Source organism: Patiria miniata, unplaced genomic scaffold (assembly GCF_015706575.1).
Source record: "Patiria miniata isolate m_02_andy unplaced genomic scaffold, ASM1570657v1 HiC_scaffold_9, whole genome shotgun sequence".
Taxonomy (NCBI): Eukaryota; Metazoa; Echinodermata; class Asteroidea; order Valvatida; family Asterinidae; genus Patiria; species Patiria miniata.
Window position 1 is genome coordinate 23,016,940 of NW_024037076.1, and position 17,758 is coordinate 23,034,697.

Here is a 17,758-nt window from a genome sequence, read left to right on the forward strand (position 1 = left end):
GTCCTTTCTCTTTCTCTCTTGTTCAAATTCAATGGTTCTACAAAAGAGAGTCGCCATTAAACCAAATACCGGCACGTGTTGTGTGGTACTTTGACTTTCCCGTGCCTCCTTCTTTGGCTATAACGGCGGGAAAATTAGGTAGACGAAAAGGTTCTTCTTTTCACAGAAAAAAATTGACAAAATTAAATCAAACTCACCAACATTATCAATTATTACTTATTAAAGTTTTGAGGGTCTCGATCCATCTCGCACGGCCTTCGTAATATCCTACCGAGATCGAAATATCTAACCCTTAAAACTTTTACCATTTAGGAAGTCAGGTCAATACAGCCATACTGGAACTAAAAGCGAGGTTAAACTTGAAAGTCGACGACTTGTGTTTTGGGAACCATACGCAACCCAACTCAAAAGAGCCAATCACCTGCAGCGTTCAAGACTTAGCCACGCCCCTAATATTCAGGCCAACCCCTTTCCTTTACCAATTTCGCCAGTCAATAAAGTCAACTTGTTCCAGGTGCCGACAAGTCGCCTGAACCGACACGCTTTCCATGTTCACGTCTTGTTCTCTGCCCGGCTGAAGCGCCATGTTTGATAGCTTTTTCAATTTGCCTAGCCTGGGACTATGTCATTTACCCTTATTGTCATAGGAAAATTACAGGACAGACAGACTCTAGACTGTCTCGCAGGCTACGGGTCGTGTTAGCTCTTAATACAAGCAAGCATTATTTTTGTCTGTATTAAGTGAATGACGGTCAATAGCGAATTAAGTTCGCGGTCATGTTATTAAATGGAGTAGGTGCTTTAAAAAATAGAAAGAAAAATCAATATCTAGTTTTAATAATTCTTTCGGCGTGAAATTTGATTTAAAATAAAATAGAACGTCTGTTGGCATTGAATTTGATTCAATCAATAGGCCCTATTTGTGTTCAAGTACAGCGGGGCTCCATATGCACATGTTTGGCTGTAACCACAAAAGTCATTACAAAATACAAATGTCTTTTCTACGACAAAATTTAGCAGGAACGAACAAGTCAAAAACAGTGAATTCCAGTTAGCTGTTACTGGGGAAACCAATAAAAGAGGAGGGGAATAATCACAATGAAACGATACTTTGGATTTGTCATCATCAAATCAATGCTTTAAATTGACCAATCAGATCAAGCCTCACGTAATCACATTCATGAATGATGATAACCTGCTTATAGGTAAGATATTTAAGACGCTGAAAAGAACTATGTATAACACCTTCAATTTTAAAAGTGAAGAACAAAAATATGCTTCAAAAAGAATAAAAAAGGGATCGCACAATAAAAAAGGCCAAACAAAATGATATCTAAACAAACTGTAAAAGGCACAAATCGTATAACACTAGAAACCAGCTTTATTTCAAGAGGGCCGTATCTGTTACAAACTCGGGTAATAAAAGTTGGGGGGAAATGTCCTTAGAACTAGAGCCCGGAAGTGCCAGTCTGAGAAAGCTGCATCTTGGAGGATGTTTCATAGCTGTCAATAAGGAGATAATGAGGCAGCGGAAAATGAGGCAACGGTGGAATCACTGAGAAATGATGCCAGAGGTCAAGCAGAGGTCAAACCAGACACGCTCCATAATGGTATGGATGAGAATGAAGAAATACTGCACGGAAAACTGGACAAGCCATTCGATAAAAAAAACAACTACAAAATAAAAAAATATGGGATCAATCAATCAATCAATCAACTTTATTTCCATAATGCCAAAACATATAAAATAGTAAAACAAAGATATAACAATAAATAATAAAATTGATGTTATTAAAAAAGAAAAGAAAAAAAAAGAACAACAAATTGAATGGTAAATTATGGAGGCACCTTCAGAAGCCTGAGTATAATAATTATGGGAACCGGCCTGACAAAAAAAAAGAAACCCGAAACAACAAACCTTAACAAATACAGTGACAGACTAACAATCAGACAGACATACACATGGGATGGATAAAGGCGACAGATTAAGAAAATAGATGAAATAAATCACGCAACTGGTACAAAAAAATCAAAACAGAAAAAAAAATCAGATGTATAAGTAAAAAAAAACATAATCGAAAAACAATATATAAATAAACGGATGAATCAGTGGATCAAAATAAATAGCAATAAAAGAATCTCAAACACAGGTTAAACATAAACAAATAAATTAACAAACAAAATAAAACATTGACAAATTGGAGAATTAACAAAACAGACAACAAATTCATAATCTTACATAAAGTGAACAAAGAAAGGAAACAATTGGCAAAAAGAATACATGAAGAATAAAAGATAATAATTAATAAAAAAAGACCATCATACATTAATGAACAAATAAATAAGCCAGTAACAAATATGAACATGTTGTGGTGAATAAGGCGAAATCAATAACCAAAATGTTGTATCAAAGATAATAAATCATGATAATAGTTGAAGAACTGCAGCATGTGAAATTTCCTTACTTTCCAAAGTCAATTTTGTGAAAAGTTTAACTTTTAGGGTTTTATGTCTACCCTTTAATGAAAAGTTAAAATGAACAAGGGGGCCAAGAAAAATTAAAACACACCAAAAAAAACACTGCACCTGTTTTTTTGCTGTTTTAAAATAAAAAGGAGATTACAAAACTTGGTCAAATAATCTTGCTTTATTTTTTAAAACACGACCTCAAAGAAAAGGCCAACCTTTTTCATTTTTTGATATCATTTCATATTCAGTCTAATGGAGGTCACTGACTGAACAGCCAAAAGGTTACACCTCCTCAGTGCTTCTCCCGATTCTTTGAAAACAACGGATGGGCTGGAGGGGAAACACACTCCATCTCGCTGGCCAGGCCTCCGCCAAGTTTCTACCTTTTCAGAAAATAACCTCAGTATTCTATTTCCTAACATGTGGTCAATCTACATGCCTCGTGGACAGGGAAAAGGCTGCATTGGTGCTAACCCAAATTAGTGACGTGGTAATCGGAGAGCGGGATGGCCCAGATTTGGACTCACACGTTGGTGATTTATCTGGACCAGACAGCCAGTTTAGAGTGCGAGGTTCTTACCTTCCAATTCCATTTGTCTGATGGTCTGATACTGAGGGATTCTCAGGCTGTGTCATTCTAACTTCTTCTGACCTACCTTATCAAATATCCTCTACTTTATGATGATGAGAATGGGCATAGATGGCTTTTCAGGATATGTTAAATAACACATTACACAGATTACAACTGCCATGCACTGAAAATAACAATAGTTTTGTTGAAGAACTAGCAGTAAAACTATACAAAAATTATACAGACTTGATGGGAAAAAACTATGCAGAGAACTTCTTATTTTACTGAATGAAAAAAATTATGCATTGAAACTACAAATCCATTTTCTCAGTATCCTCTCCATTAAGATGATGGTATGCATTATGGTATTAAGTTGTATCAGCAAGATTGGAGGGAATTTTTCTCCTAACTGACCTGAGCTGACCTCTGCCTGTCAGAACAGGGAGTCCAAGCTCTTTGATTTCAGCCGCTGCCTCAGTCTTACATACACAACCAGCATGTGTGGAGCAAAGATGATAGATGGCAAGAAAAACCCAAGGTAATGTTTGTTTGGATGTAAGGTGCCAGCCAGCCACTTAGAGTTCAAAGGTCACATAAACTCAAGTACTTGGTTAAAGTATAGTCTGGCAGGCGTGGACTTTACCATATGTATAAGTACATCCTTGAACTATCGGAGTCCGAGGACAGACAACCTCAAGTGCAGAAATTTACGCCCTGGTCAAACAAATATCGTCCCAACGACTTTGGGTTATTAGTTTTGGTGAAATTGTTGGATATGTCAACAGATGTCCGACTTGAGACAACATCAGTTAGACTTATGGGCAGCAGACTTGGCATTTCATTGCCTCTCACCTCCGAGACAAGACTCAAGAATTTCAACAGCTAGGGCTGTCTGGATGGTTGCAGAATTTGATGAGACAAAATATTGATTGAGAAGCATCGGACTTGAAGTTCGATGAGTACATAAAGATGGCTCCCCCTCCCCCCCCCCCTCCAACCACAAACGAGTCACACATACACAGGCTCCTTTTTTCCGACTTAAAACAAAACAACTGGAACAAGACCATTCAATAACAAAACAATTGACACAACCTTAGTGTACCCCTTTAAGGAGGTGGAAAAAAATGCCTAAACCCACTCTCTTAGATGGCTTATCCGGTTTTCAAATGCCCAAAACTTTCAGAAATACCTTCTGAGGAGGGCATGAACCTGTCCATTAGATGTCAGTCAGTAATGATGGTTTGAAGGTGGAACTAACGCCTCACGCAATCACCATACAGTCTGCCCTGGAGTGGTGAAGCTAAGTGATATGATCTCTGCCCTCACCAAAAGCTGGAAAGAAATAATAACAGAGAAAAGGGACGAAGATATTGTTTAGTTTGGTGAAGAGGAAAGGATTTCCCGGTTGAAAAAAGTTCACACAGAACAAAGCAGCCTTTGGTAGATTGGGTCTCAAAGTCTTTACCGGTCATTCTTATTGGTTAGTAGGCAAAAGTTTGATGTCCACGTTTTTGACCTAGGGTAAATTCATAGAGATGCTAGGAACAGAATATTTGTTGACAACAGAAATAATTTGCTAGGCAGAAACAGGGTACCAGCCAAACTGGGTTGGGATATGTGTTGCTCCTGACTGGTTCCCTGCCGTAAGCACATCAATTTTCTAAGCTCAACACCTCCTTAAGCTGAGTCCAATCAGTTGAATAAGTTGGAATTGAAGAGTATATCCTTCCAAGCAATTAGTTCCACCTGCTCCCAGAGATAATTAATATGTTTTGGAAAGAAAAGCAAACAGGAAACTGGAACACAGAAAAGACTTCTGAATCTTGATGAACAAGCAAGAAAATTTATGAAATAAAAAACGCGGACATGATTAAAGAAAGTACATTAAACCCTTGACCTAAAATGACCTCCTGAAAAAAACTGTGTCTTAAAAGAAACAAAATGTAGCAAATGGAGCCCATACCGAAACATGGAATGCAGGTTGGTATTTTAATAAACATTTTTGGTCGCTAATGGCCCGCGGCTTTGTTCATCCAATCACAGTTGACCTGGGTCACTCTGGTTCAATGACTTGCCAACGATTTTAACGCTCTGTTTATCATTTATTCATTTTCCTGTCAAGATTTGTGGGGTCTTGCGATACCAAGCGGCTTCCGCAAAAAACAAAGAATCTAAAGGAAACACTGAAAGAGCCCTTGACATGCCTGAATGTTGATTATTTATGTACCGAGCACAAAGGTTAGAATAATTATTTGTACATGCTGGAACCTCTGTATCAATTCATCAGATGTGCAGTGAAGCGTTAATGCAGATGACAGGTGACAATGACAAACTGAAAATGGAGAGAACATTCTTAACTTCCACCTTCTGGAGTTAGCACTTTAAGATAAAGAAGAAAAATGTTACAACAATAAAACAAAAAATGAAGGACTTGAATCTGGTGTAAAATTTAACTTTTTTAAAGGACAGTATAGGCCAGAAGCAATGGACTCTGTGCACAAGTACCCCCTCACTGGCAAGAAACGGAGAGTTGGGGGAGACCACTCGGACAGACGCTCGAACGCATCACCGATGACACCTGATGCACCCGAAGACGCTATGGTTTTGTGCACAAAAGTCGTGCTTACTTTGCGTTATCCGGCGCGCAAACCAGTACGCACACATGGTGTGTCCTGTCCAAGGGGCTCTCAAAAGTGCTACAAAACACCCTCTCTTGTTGGCGCATGGAGCCCATACAGAAAAAAAATCAGCTTGGTTCTTCAACCAGATTTTTTTTTCTACATGGAAACTTTCCTTCAGTGTCTGTCACCAGCTTTCTCTAAAACTGGAAGTGATAATTTGTATGAGAACATCATCAGCACAGCAAGGTGTCGCATAAAATAGCACGTAGCCTCCCATAACTACCATCAACACACCTTGAACTGGGACTCAGAGGTGCATGATCACGGCCGAGGATTATGCAGAGGGATTGGAAAGGTCAGAGGTTAAAGAGGGGTTAATTTGCCGGGCTCAGGGGGAGGCAAGGCAGTCTAAACACAATCACAACCATGCTGTGCAATCACCGCATATATAAGGTCACCCTACGTTACCTTTCTCTCTCCCCAAGATGCTGAAACCAGCTCCATGCTGAAAGCCTGCCTAGAGTTCCACTGGGTGCTTGTAAAGTCAAAACAAATTAGTCATTTCATTTACCAAATGGACTCGAGTAAGAAACATTTCCCAATGACATGAGCCAACTATAGTCGAAACTCTGAGAAGACTGCTGCTCCAAGAAGGAACTTAATGCTGTATCTCCGTCTTAAAGATGATAACATGGCTTGACCAATCACTCATAGTGTGACGGTTATTTGTAATCTGGGATTTAATTGTAGTTTGTGTCCTTGGTCCTGACAGATTGTTTCCACAACTTTAGATTGAAGATGGAAAGAACAGTTCAAGAAATAGTCAAGAAAGGGTGAAAGATTGGCAATCATGTTCACAAGAAAGTAAGAACAGGACTGAAAATCCACATTTTTGTTGCCAGGCGTTTCTAACTGAAATAAAACTAACTACTTGCATCCTGTTTAATTCATATGAAAAGAAAAACCTCCCACGTAAGTGTTACAGGAAATCTCATCACAAGATAAATAAAGGCTTAGTTTGTCCATTCTAAACTGGCCATTCAGATACATCCATCAACCTCAATCTTTCCGTGACAAATTCCTTTGCCCTCTTTGCCCTTCGTCATACCCTCAGGCAGTGTCCTTTGTCCAGGAAATACTGGTATGCACCGATTTCCTGCATCGCCCGCAGGAACGTGCTTCCGAAGATTTTCACCCACCCTTCCGTCTGAAATTGACAGAAAATTGACGTTGCTACGCATGTAAATGTTTTCCCCTTCTACCCACCTGCAGTGTTACCTCTCTGTAGTCCTCCCACAAAAAGCCCTCTGAAGTTGCCGAAGAACATGATTTGTGGCAAAATTCTTATTTTGATTGAAGATTTAGATTTGCAACTTTTTTTTGCATGGAGTGGCTGAACTGTGGTAATTGGTTTTGTCCGCGCATAATTGGCTGCAAGCACACTAGTAACATTGTGTTTGCAGACCAGTTTGTAGGCTAATTGATTCTTAATCACCTTTTTGCTGGGAACACCAAAAGAATCGACAAGTTCTGGTGCAACAAGTCTAGGTGAGCTATACCTGTCTCATAATCTAGGTCAACAATCGACCATAAGTGACTACTACCATATTCAAATATACAGCTGCCTTTAGGTTTTTTACTTTGCTGCATACACAAGAGTTTTAACTTCTTTTTTTTGGTCAGTTCTCTTCAGAAAATAGTTTGAAATGTAGCTGTGAAAACTGACTGGTAAAAACGCAACAAGTATATGAGCACTTGTCAGTTCTTTACTCATTAAATTAAGTCAGACACCTCTTGCCTTAAACCATCTAACAGGCAAAAGCTGAAACTCATTGAAGCACTGCCCTCTTTCAACACCAATTGGCCTCGTTCCCACACCACTAATACCCACAATCCCCTGGGAGAAGCCTTTCACACTCCGCTGTAAAGCAGCAGGTTTTCAAGTTTTCCCTACGGAATTCAACTTGAGCCTCAGGATTTCAGGTCATAGGGATATGTGCTATGTCCATTTAGTCTGGTGTGGTTCTCTCATCATAAAGTCTTGGCCCAGACTCTTCCCAACTCACTATGCTTCTACACCTGGAGAGTGACTTTCCACACCTCAGAGGTACCTCTAGAGGGTCAACGTGTGGCACTGACATTCCCATCTTGAAATCCAAGATGGCAGACTTGACCTCCCAGGGGTCATAGGGGTAGATGAGCATTGTGGGAATAAAGGCGATGAGAGACAACTACAAGATGCCGCTAACAAATTGTCATCCTGGAAAAACACAATGACCAAGTGATTTATCAGGTAAACCCATACCAAACCAAAGATGTCAACTGAACTTGACCTTACAGGAAACGAAAGGTCAAAGGTTACCATTCTCTAACAATGGGCTATTATGTAGTTATCTGTAGCCGGATCATTCTTTTTGCTGGGAACACCAAAGAAGTTGTTCCCAATATGTCTTTGAGTAATGGGATTTGCAGAGTGAATGATTTCAAAGACATTTTTAAAATGTCATGACAACAGGCTATTCAGAAACTGAATAACGATCTCCTGATATTTAAAACAGATATTTTTGAAATGGACAATCAGTGGCCTTATATTTAAATTCTTTATAAGTTTCATCAACATCAGGAACAAAAATTGTACCTATAAAAGAGACTTAATCAATACAACAGACTTAAGGTTTTGGAAGTCAAAGGTATGTTTTCTTAAAAGCAGATGCTTTCCAATCTGTAAAATACGAAGAACATATCCAGTACAATGTACTTAACCGTTAGGGGATGAGGATGAAACAAACTGGCCCCTTATAAATCAACTTGAATTCTCCGATAAAATGTTGAGGTAGAAAGTTTCTAGAAACAAGGTGTGAATTCACTGCTAGTTCAGGTGCAGCCCGTGTTTTGCCACTCAGTATAAACTTCTCACAGCTACAAGTCGAGTACTTATTCATAAGCCCCAATACACCCACTTCACAGGTAAAATATAAAACCCACGCTCTTATTTACCAACGGTCTAACACAAACACTCCCTACTAAAAACCGACTGTTGTGCTGGGATTTTCCTGCAAGTACATTCCCCCTGCCCTTTCAGGGGAGCTGAATGTAGCCAGCCAGTCAGGAGAAGGGATTCTGACCCTAGCTAGTCTCCGGAAACCCAGTCTTGGGTCAATATTGGCACAAGAAATATCTCCGGCAAGTTCTTTTAAACTCTGAATGGCTGGGCAAATCCCATCGAGCTGGCCTATTATTTAGACTGCACTCAAATACTTTCCGAGGTGTTGCTTTTCCTTGTGGACCGACTGCAATACTTCTCTTTTTTCTTCCTGGCAAAACACGGCGTATTGACAAGATTGGGATACATTAGGCTAGATTTGTCAAGTGTCTGGGGAAATTTTAGGGAAAGCTTACATTTTCAGCAGATTTCAGCTGGGAATACACGTAAATTGCAACTTTATAGTGGAATTGAAATAACATTTTTTTTTCATTTGTGAACAAGGGAACAGCAAGGCAGTGCACCAACAAATTTACATTGGAGTAAATCAGAATTTGTTTTGGAGAAAACATTTCAAACAGAATTGAAGGGAGATATTTTTCTGAAAGTTGTTTTTCTTAGGAAAGGATAGAAATGACCTGTACTCAGACTCTCGTGTGACATGAGCTAGTGGTGTATGTCCTATAGTAAACCTCCTCAAAATATACAGGAGATTGATTATTTTGAAAATGCTTTCCCAAAAGATTATATTTCTTGTAGTTTGCTCAAGCCTTCTGACAAGGGAGCTATGTGCTTTGCATGTATGTTCGATCTACAAGATGAAAAAGAAAAAAAAATCATACATAGATGCAACACTGCTTGATTATTGATCCAAAAATCATCAGTCCGTATTAAATAAGATTACATGCTTGCCATAAAGAAAACCAGGTAATTATAAAAATATAAGCCATGGAAGCTTGGAAATCTCCGGAATGACTGACAGCGAACGGAACACCCCACCGGTGAATCAACAGAATACTGTGATATTCAACTTGCTAGAAAACATGCTTGGTGTTCATAAACAAGTAGTAGGGGAAAATAAAATTAATGCTTTATGGGTCACTTGCTTGACAAGTTTCGCTGCCAAACTTTTTCCGTGACAATGGACTCCGAGCTGAAGGGTCCACTCCGAGCAGACCGACACTAGCCCATAGAAAGTTTCACGGAAGGGCGACACGGGGAATAAAGGACAACCGGTGAAAGAATGCGGAAAGTTTGCAAACATATGTGGAAAGGTGGCCGGTGTAATTTTCCACCCGGGTTCCCTGGCTGAAAAGAAATCACTGGAGGCGGGCGAGCTGGGAAAATGCCAAGGGGGGAGGGTTGTGAACGGTTTCCGGCAAGGATAACAAATCGCGTGGTAAAGGATTAAATGCATGATTTCTCAATTTTGGAATCTGAAAAGAAATTTCTGCTACATTTCCGTGGACAAGTCTTATGCTACAGTGCAAATTGGATTACATTTATTTCTTGGCAACTTCGAATGTGTCTGAAATTAAGTTCAAGGCAACATACAGCAATAAGAATTTTTAGCACTAAAAAAAGAAAAAGAAAAAAAAAGAAAAGAAAACAGGTGAGGGGGCATATAATTTGAGTTAATTTTGGCCATCTGGCCATAAGTGTTGCTAATTTGCTTGTTTTCTGCACTTTCAATGCAATTTCCAACAGGCATGGGAATAATTCCAAGGTACAATGTTGACACATTTAACCCCAACTGTCGCCCGATGCATTGTTAACGAATACTTTAAGTGCCTTACGCAGGCAATGTTCACATGGACGACACTTGAGGAAGCACCTGGCAACTGAGCATAGATTACGTTGATGTATGGGAATGAATGACAGACAATTGATAGATGGCAATGAACTGTTTAAAGAGGAAGTCTGTCCAGTCAGAATCCACGGTAGAAATCACAAATGTTGTCGCGGGACACGTGCACTCTTCTAACTCACTAATTGCAAAGGTTCTTTCTTTTGTCATATCTTTTAATTTACTTTTTCATTCCATGTCCATTTTTTATAAATCAAACACAAAAAATGCTGAAATCAGCTTTAAAGCTGAGATTTCAGACCCCTGTGTTGGACAATAAGATTGGGGTATAAGAAAAAAAATTATATTTTGATGATTTTCATTGTCCCATAAGTAATTGACTGGGAAAACTGCAATTATAAATGTTTCATGAATTAGCCTAAAGAAGCACGTTACTTTGCTATGCTCTGACTGAAGCATATTTGTTTGTCAGTCACAAATCACACTTAAACCAAGTTTTGAGTTTGAGTTTTCAGGTGTGTAAGGATAGAGGGATAACATCTTTAAAATAAAAGACTCTGTTTGATCATTTCCATGTGAAAGTCTTGCACTGTCAGCTTTACTTGAACATCCCAAATTTAATGATGACAATCATTCTTCATCTTTTTGCAATCCAATCCCAATCTTCTTCTGAGATGACTGACTCATGTCACAACCAACTTGCTTCACTCCTCCCCAGCCTAGCCAACAGTACCCTGACACCCAGCGGTGTCTAACCGACTAGCAAACCGAGCAAATTTCTCGAATGACACCGACGGCGCCCCGATCCAACTGAGGTCTAAATCGCCGCCGACATCAAACCTGCCTTCAATTTCAAGTTCACCTGTAGCACGGTTAAACTGTCTTCACACTGGTCGATCCCTCTCCTCCAGACCTCCCCCAGAGTTGTGTTTTCTCAACGGTGATTTAATAAAACCAAGCCCCGTTCGCTAGTTCAGGCTTGTGCGGGAACGCTGCAGAGCCCCGAACTACCGTCTTTGCTTGGGTATGTTGGAACAGCGGGGTGCCGACAAATTATGCAGCAAGCAGCCGCTGTAATAGCTCTCTGTCAACATCCACACTGAGCGACGATTATAAACCAACACAACATGCTGGGAAATGATTCCGAGCTTGCAGTGAGCTTTGGATACCAAGATTAAAGATCATCTTCTTCTTGTGATGGGTTACTAAATAAATCAAAGCCAATTGAGTTGAATCGTACCTGATAAATCACAAAAGAGTCCACAGTTTTGCTGTAATCTTAAAAATCCATACAAGTCCACTTCAGTTGCCTCACCATGCCAAGCCAATCATAAAGCAATACACAAAACTAACAAAACCAGGATTCGAACCTGCAACCCCTGGAATTCCACACCAGCTTACCAACTGAGTAATCACCCTGTACACTGACAATGTTGCCTTTGATTTAAGGATTGGAAGTCACAAGACAATATAACCCACATACAGTAAGTAGACAGGGGGCGGTGTGGTACCAAACCTCCAGAGAAAAGTGCCCAAATGCGACTCTCATAACTGAACAATTTTTATGAATTAATTGTTTTTCTGATTGAACAAAAATGTATTTGTATTAAATTAACATGACAAAATATAATGCCAACACAACCATTTCTTAACCGGCTTCTGTGTAGCAATTTAAAAAAAAAAAGGTAATACAGTAAAGAAAAATCAATCCAGAATTTTCCCGTGCGAAACTCCAACATATGCCCCTTTAACTGCTTTCAACCTCTTCCCCACTTTCCAATCAACCAATCACCCAGCCAGCCTGCCAGTCTGCCATCCAGGTTCTGGGGTTGAGGTTGTGATTGTCATCTCCAATATCAGAAAGAAGAAAAAAACGCAGCCGGGGATCACTCAGACTACAAGGAAATAAAAAGTGACAAATTGCACATAATGCAATCATAATGCCCACTGGGTTGTCGCTCCACATGTGGTCAAGATCACTCAAAAAAAAATCTCAAAGAATAAAAAAAAAAGTAGAAAACTTTACTTCGGCAGAGCAGGGTGCTCGGACAAAAGCTTGCAAGTCAAAGAGATCTAGGGAGCTGATAGTCACAATGCATGTAGGGGTTTATCTGTAATTCGTGTGGCAGTCCGATATTGAATTCCAAACCTTGAATGGACTAAGATTGATGGCAGTATAATGGCGTTATTAGAGGCTATGATTCAATGTTAACACTGTCTACAATAATCAGGAGAGGCTACACGAGTTTATCGCATTCATGATTGATCAGCTTTTGTTCGAGTCTGAAGTTGAACACTTTTCACGTTTCAATGGACAATTAGTCGTGACAAATTGACTCAAGGTTTGCACCCATGACTCATAGTTCAAACAATTGCAAGACATTTGTTCAGGTGGAAAGCATGAATTATGGTTTTTGTTCAAGAAATATTAAGGGTTTTCCCCAAAGATTTTAATTTAAGGTACTCATCAATTGATACAAATGAAAACAAATGACCTTACAACTTTTTAAGAATGACTTGTTTGTTCTCTTTATTCTTGTCTCCCTGTTTATCAGATTGTTTTTTTGTTTGTTGGGTTGTAGGGTTGTTAGGGCGTTGGACTGTTTATTTATTTGTTTGTTTGTTTGTTTACTAAACAGCAATCACTTTTTAAACTCAAGATTTTACTCACAGCTTACCAAATTTTAAATTTTCAGGCTTAGACTTTCGCAACAACATCCCCCTGCTTATTTGCTCGCTAAAAAACCTTTAATTAAATCACCGACACAACACACAAAGGACCTATTCACACCCAGACCCAAAGAATCACCGGACAAAATGACTCAACAAGCACAATTGAGCTGCAATTTGACTTGAACAAAAAAATCCAGGTAAATTTGCTTAGGTTGTGTGAGAATCCAGCATTGTTTTCTCACCAATATGTGAAGGCGTTGTCTGGAGCAGGAACTGAGTGGGGAATTCCAGGGTTTTGTCCCTGGCACAACAGCCCTTAGCTATGAGAATTTTTGGGGAACTTCTCCAAACAGGCTTAGGGCAATGTCACCCAGCCCGGCACCCTCCATTGAAGTCGGTGACAACCTCGCCACTATGAAATGTCTCTGGAGTTCTAAACGGACCATAGATGTGTTAATTGTTGTCCAGCAGCACATAACCACAATCACAGGGTAGTTTCTCAATTTATAGCTTCAATATTTACCATGCACTCTGTCTTATTACTTTCACTACTACGTGTACAAAGGGCCCAATCAACTTTTATGAGAAAGAGATAAAGATCTGGGAAAGCCAAATGGTTTTGCTCCTTCACTCAAACTTCAATCTTTTAAGGAAGGAGGATGGGCAATGTAACCCTCAGTAACCCTCAGACATCTTCCACGACTGACTCCAAATTGCTGATACTCATGTCACATGATCTCACTGTCCCTTAGCAACAAGGAGACAGCAAGACTAATGCACCATGGGATATTTATACAACTTTCTTCATTGCCTGCCAATTTCAGGAGACTTCCAGATAAGCAGCCACATGCCATGTACAGCCTACGGCCTTGTACTCCAGATTGGGTGTTTTTACAAAGATAAAAGGTTGTTTTTGTGTTTTTCCCAAGATAACCGACGGCCCCCACCCCCAAACAAAATACTGAAAGGAAGATGCTACATATACAGCACAACGTCTGACAGTGAGGGTGACATTGCCACAGATTTTTTCAACCATTCAAAATGTCATATCACTGAATACCATACGCTACTTTTTTTGGTAAAAACTACAATAACACAGAAAGTATTTGAGCTGGGTTCAATGTCTGAAATTTAATATGGTTGATGTTTAATTTTCCACATCAGTCATTTTTGCTTCATCAAATTGCGTCAAATCCTTTTTATTAAATTTTTTTCACAATTGTAGGTGGTAGTTCTGAACAACTTTTCGCCCAAATACAGCATCCACCTAACCCTTCCCTTTTTCTATTCTAATGATAAACTGCGAGATCGCACAGCTTCGTTGGTGCAAAACTCAAACCCAATCCATTAACTAATACCAACTGTCTCTGGTACACCTCATCTAACAAAGATACCTGCTCATTAATTTACTGCTCAATTCACTGCGGGGATTAGCTAAGTAACTGCTGTAAGTACTGGTTAAAAGCTCCATCTCTTCTTGAAAACACTCAAGTCTCAAACCAAAGAGCATCTGAAGTCAATCAATACTCACCTCCATACTCACACCAGCTCATTATAATGGGCTTCATTAGGCAGACTTAATCCAGCCTTGTCAAGATGACGCCTGATTTTGTCCGTTAAGGAGCGGCATTGTTCCTGGAAGCAAAAAGGGAGGGGAAAAGAGGATCAGTAAACACCTTTAATGGAGGTAATTGTTGGAGATAAAAAGACCAACCAAAATAAACTAATGGGTCTTTAGGAATGCGTAGAAGTCTGGAGGGCTTGGATTCAATAAAATCAAAATAAATGAATTCCGAAGACTGGGAAACTGCTAAAAGATGGAGACATTGAAGATAGCAATTGACAAGAGGAAAGATTTTTAATGGAAACAAAACTTCAGCTTTTCAGAATTTTCAAGGGAGAGAGGCCTTAGGCCTGAGTGCAACCATTTTAGTATCTACCTGAGAATAAAAGTTGAAGAAGAGCTTATTTACTTTGCATCTTGTTTCTGGATCAGGTTGTTTCTTTGCTCTCCTTGTTTTCTTCAATGGAGACTTCTGTGGTCTGAATGGTACAGAATGAAGAGCAAAGAAGATGTTGTGTGCTCCTCCTTATCAAGCCTAAAACCAAACACAATAATATGTTAACTTTGGTCATGGTTTAACCCAATCTGTCATTATGTAGTGTTATGTTCAAAATTCAAATATCAAGTCTTAATAAAAAACACTGGAAAACACTTAAATTCAAGCAACTTTAAAAAAAAAAAAAAATTGTTTCAAATTCACATTCTGTAACAAACAGAAAAAAAAAAGCAAAAACCCTATTTAGATAGAAACTTGGAGACAAATTGACTAAATTTTTTGATTTTTGAAAAGAAACATCACAGTTTTTACCAATCAAGAGCTGAGAATTTTATCATAACAGCAAAGGAAATTTTGTAAAACAAGAAACTATTATTGACAAGAATTCTTCTCAAAACCTGGACAATTTTTCCTTAAAAAATGTCCCCATGGCCTCCTCATATTTACTCGTTCCAACTCTCCAAGCTACACCAAACGGTTTCAATCTCATCAAGCAATGCTCAGATAAATAAATAATAACCAGGATCCCTCCAGCAATAATTGCTTGTCAGTTTGTTGTCGACAGACTCCAGCCTATCACACCTTAAACCGCCAATAAAAAAAGGAATAAAAAATTTACAGAAATAACATGCCTGCCAGAACCTCAATCACTCACTAATAACACGCACTTGAATTGGTTTACTCTAGTTCTGAACACAACTAAGAAACTGACAACATTTATAAACAACTGATCATTTACTGAGCGCTACTTGATTCTCATCATAAGCTTATCGGCAGTTTGGCATATTGCAGCTTGCACTAATGGCTTGAAATGACCCTTACAGTAATCCTACGAAATCCACAAGAGTGCGGTTATTTCTGCATTTTAAACACCACAGTTCAATGCAGTTGCACTCTGAAAGGAAGAAGCAATTTTGAAATTTTTTGATGAATGTCGATTGCTGAAACTTATTGCTCAAGTCGAGTCCGTGGTATGGCTGTGGGTGACAAAGCCAACGTCCTGTTATCGTTCAATGATATTATAATATACATAGTGGCTATTTTTACAGAAGCCACAACATGTTTACAAATATGGAACTGCAACATAAATTGCAAAGCTAGTTTTTAATTCCTAAAACGCTTCAGTAGCTGTGCACTTTTAGTGCCAAAGTAGTCCGAAAATTTGGGACTCTCCATACTAGATATACTGTGTATGAGAGTCCCAAACTTAAGGTACTGAAAACATGCAATACAAGAAAATAGACTGGCACCTGAAACAACCAGTCCAACACAGCTTCAGTACTGCATCAATCAAATGTGCCAAAAGAATTTAAGATACATGCGGCATGAATCGGGAACTAGTCTCTTTACTACATATTTCGCCATAGTCAGCCACCAGACTAATGACACTGAATGAAGAGGTCAGTCTTTTCAAACAGTTGGACCATGGTTCAACATGTACCAGTCTAGTCTTTAGCCTCATTTTGAAATCACTTGACTTTGCCTCTCACGTGCAAAATATTGAAGGAATGTCTCCTTTAAAAATTGAATTGAGTCTGCAAACGTGGTTGGTGAAATAAGTACCTTTTCTTTGCCCAGTGAAACTAGGTGAAGTTTGCTGGCTAAAGAGTGAGTAAATTTGGCCTGATTTAGTTTTGCACATTGCATGTTTGCAAGTTTCTTTTGGCACAGTTGATTGATACAGAAGGGTTGTTGGACTGGTTGTTTCAGGTGCCACTGCCAGTCTATTTTCTTGTATTGCATGTTTTCACTACACAGTTTTGGGACTCTCTTACTAACATGTTTTCAATACCAAGTAACAAAAATGTATAGAAAATTATCCCCAAACCAGTCTTATGTCTTAAGTCTTAAAACTTTTAGTTTAAAATGTATTAATTGTAAAAGGAAAGAAACGAAAACCCCGCAAGCCCACCTGGTTTCTTCTACAACTTGTGCTTCGGCACGGTAGAGGGCGCTATGAAGACTACATGATCGATCTCGACTGCATGCCACAGAGGGCGCTATAACAAGACCACAGTCACAAACGAACGTGGATGTCTTAATAGAGTTGTCTGCGATTTGGGGGACAACTTCACAAAACGAAAAATTCACTCAAGGGTATTTATTAATTGGCCACCAAAATGGGGGAGAAACCCGAACGTACAAAGCAATAATATTAATTATGCTAATATTGGTGAAAATTTCCTCTTTTTTGAAGTGAAAATGGTGAATATTGTCAGCAATTGAAAGATAAAACATGGTATCCCCAATTGACTGCAAATGGGAGCTATTAAGACGTCTTTGTCATTGTTAAGAAACCTTATGTTCACTAAACTTAATTTACAACTTAATAGATGTCCGTCTCGAGCTACAAAGATTAGATTTTCTGTTGGATCCACAGATGATTATAAACAAAATACCAAGAGTTTCAAAAATATAAATCAGATGGCAAGAAAACAACCCCAAAAAACTCAAAGAAAAAACAAACACAAACGAAAACAACCAAAAAACAACGTAACTTCAAAGCAATGGACTCTTTATTATTCACAACTGAAAAAATAACTCGCATAATGAGGTAAACATCCTGAAACTCAA

At 38.9% G+C, this 17,758-nt stretch overlaps 1 protein-coding gene across 2 annotated transcripts in view; it reads right to left on the reverse strand.

The window, feature by feature from the left end:
* LOC119720107 (fibroblast growth factor receptor-like 1) overlaps window positions 1-17,166 on the reverse strand; it is a 51,457-nt gene extending 34,291 nt beyond the window's left edge. The window contains exons 1-4 of one of the 2 annotated variants that reach the window (XM_038189646.1): window positions 17,097-17,166; window positions 15,098-15,223; window positions 14,656-14,759; window positions 4,230-4,372 (exon numbers count right to left, since the gene is read on the reverse strand). The gene's annotated coding sequence lies outside the window, so the exon portion shown is untranslated. Of the gene's footprint in view, window positions 1-4,229; window positions 4,373-14,655; window positions 14,760-15,064; window positions 15,224-17,096 lie in introns of both variants that reach the window. The other variant, XM_038189647.1, reaches the window with a different exon arrangement.
* Between the last annotated feature and the right edge of the window lie 592 nt (window positions 17,167-17,758).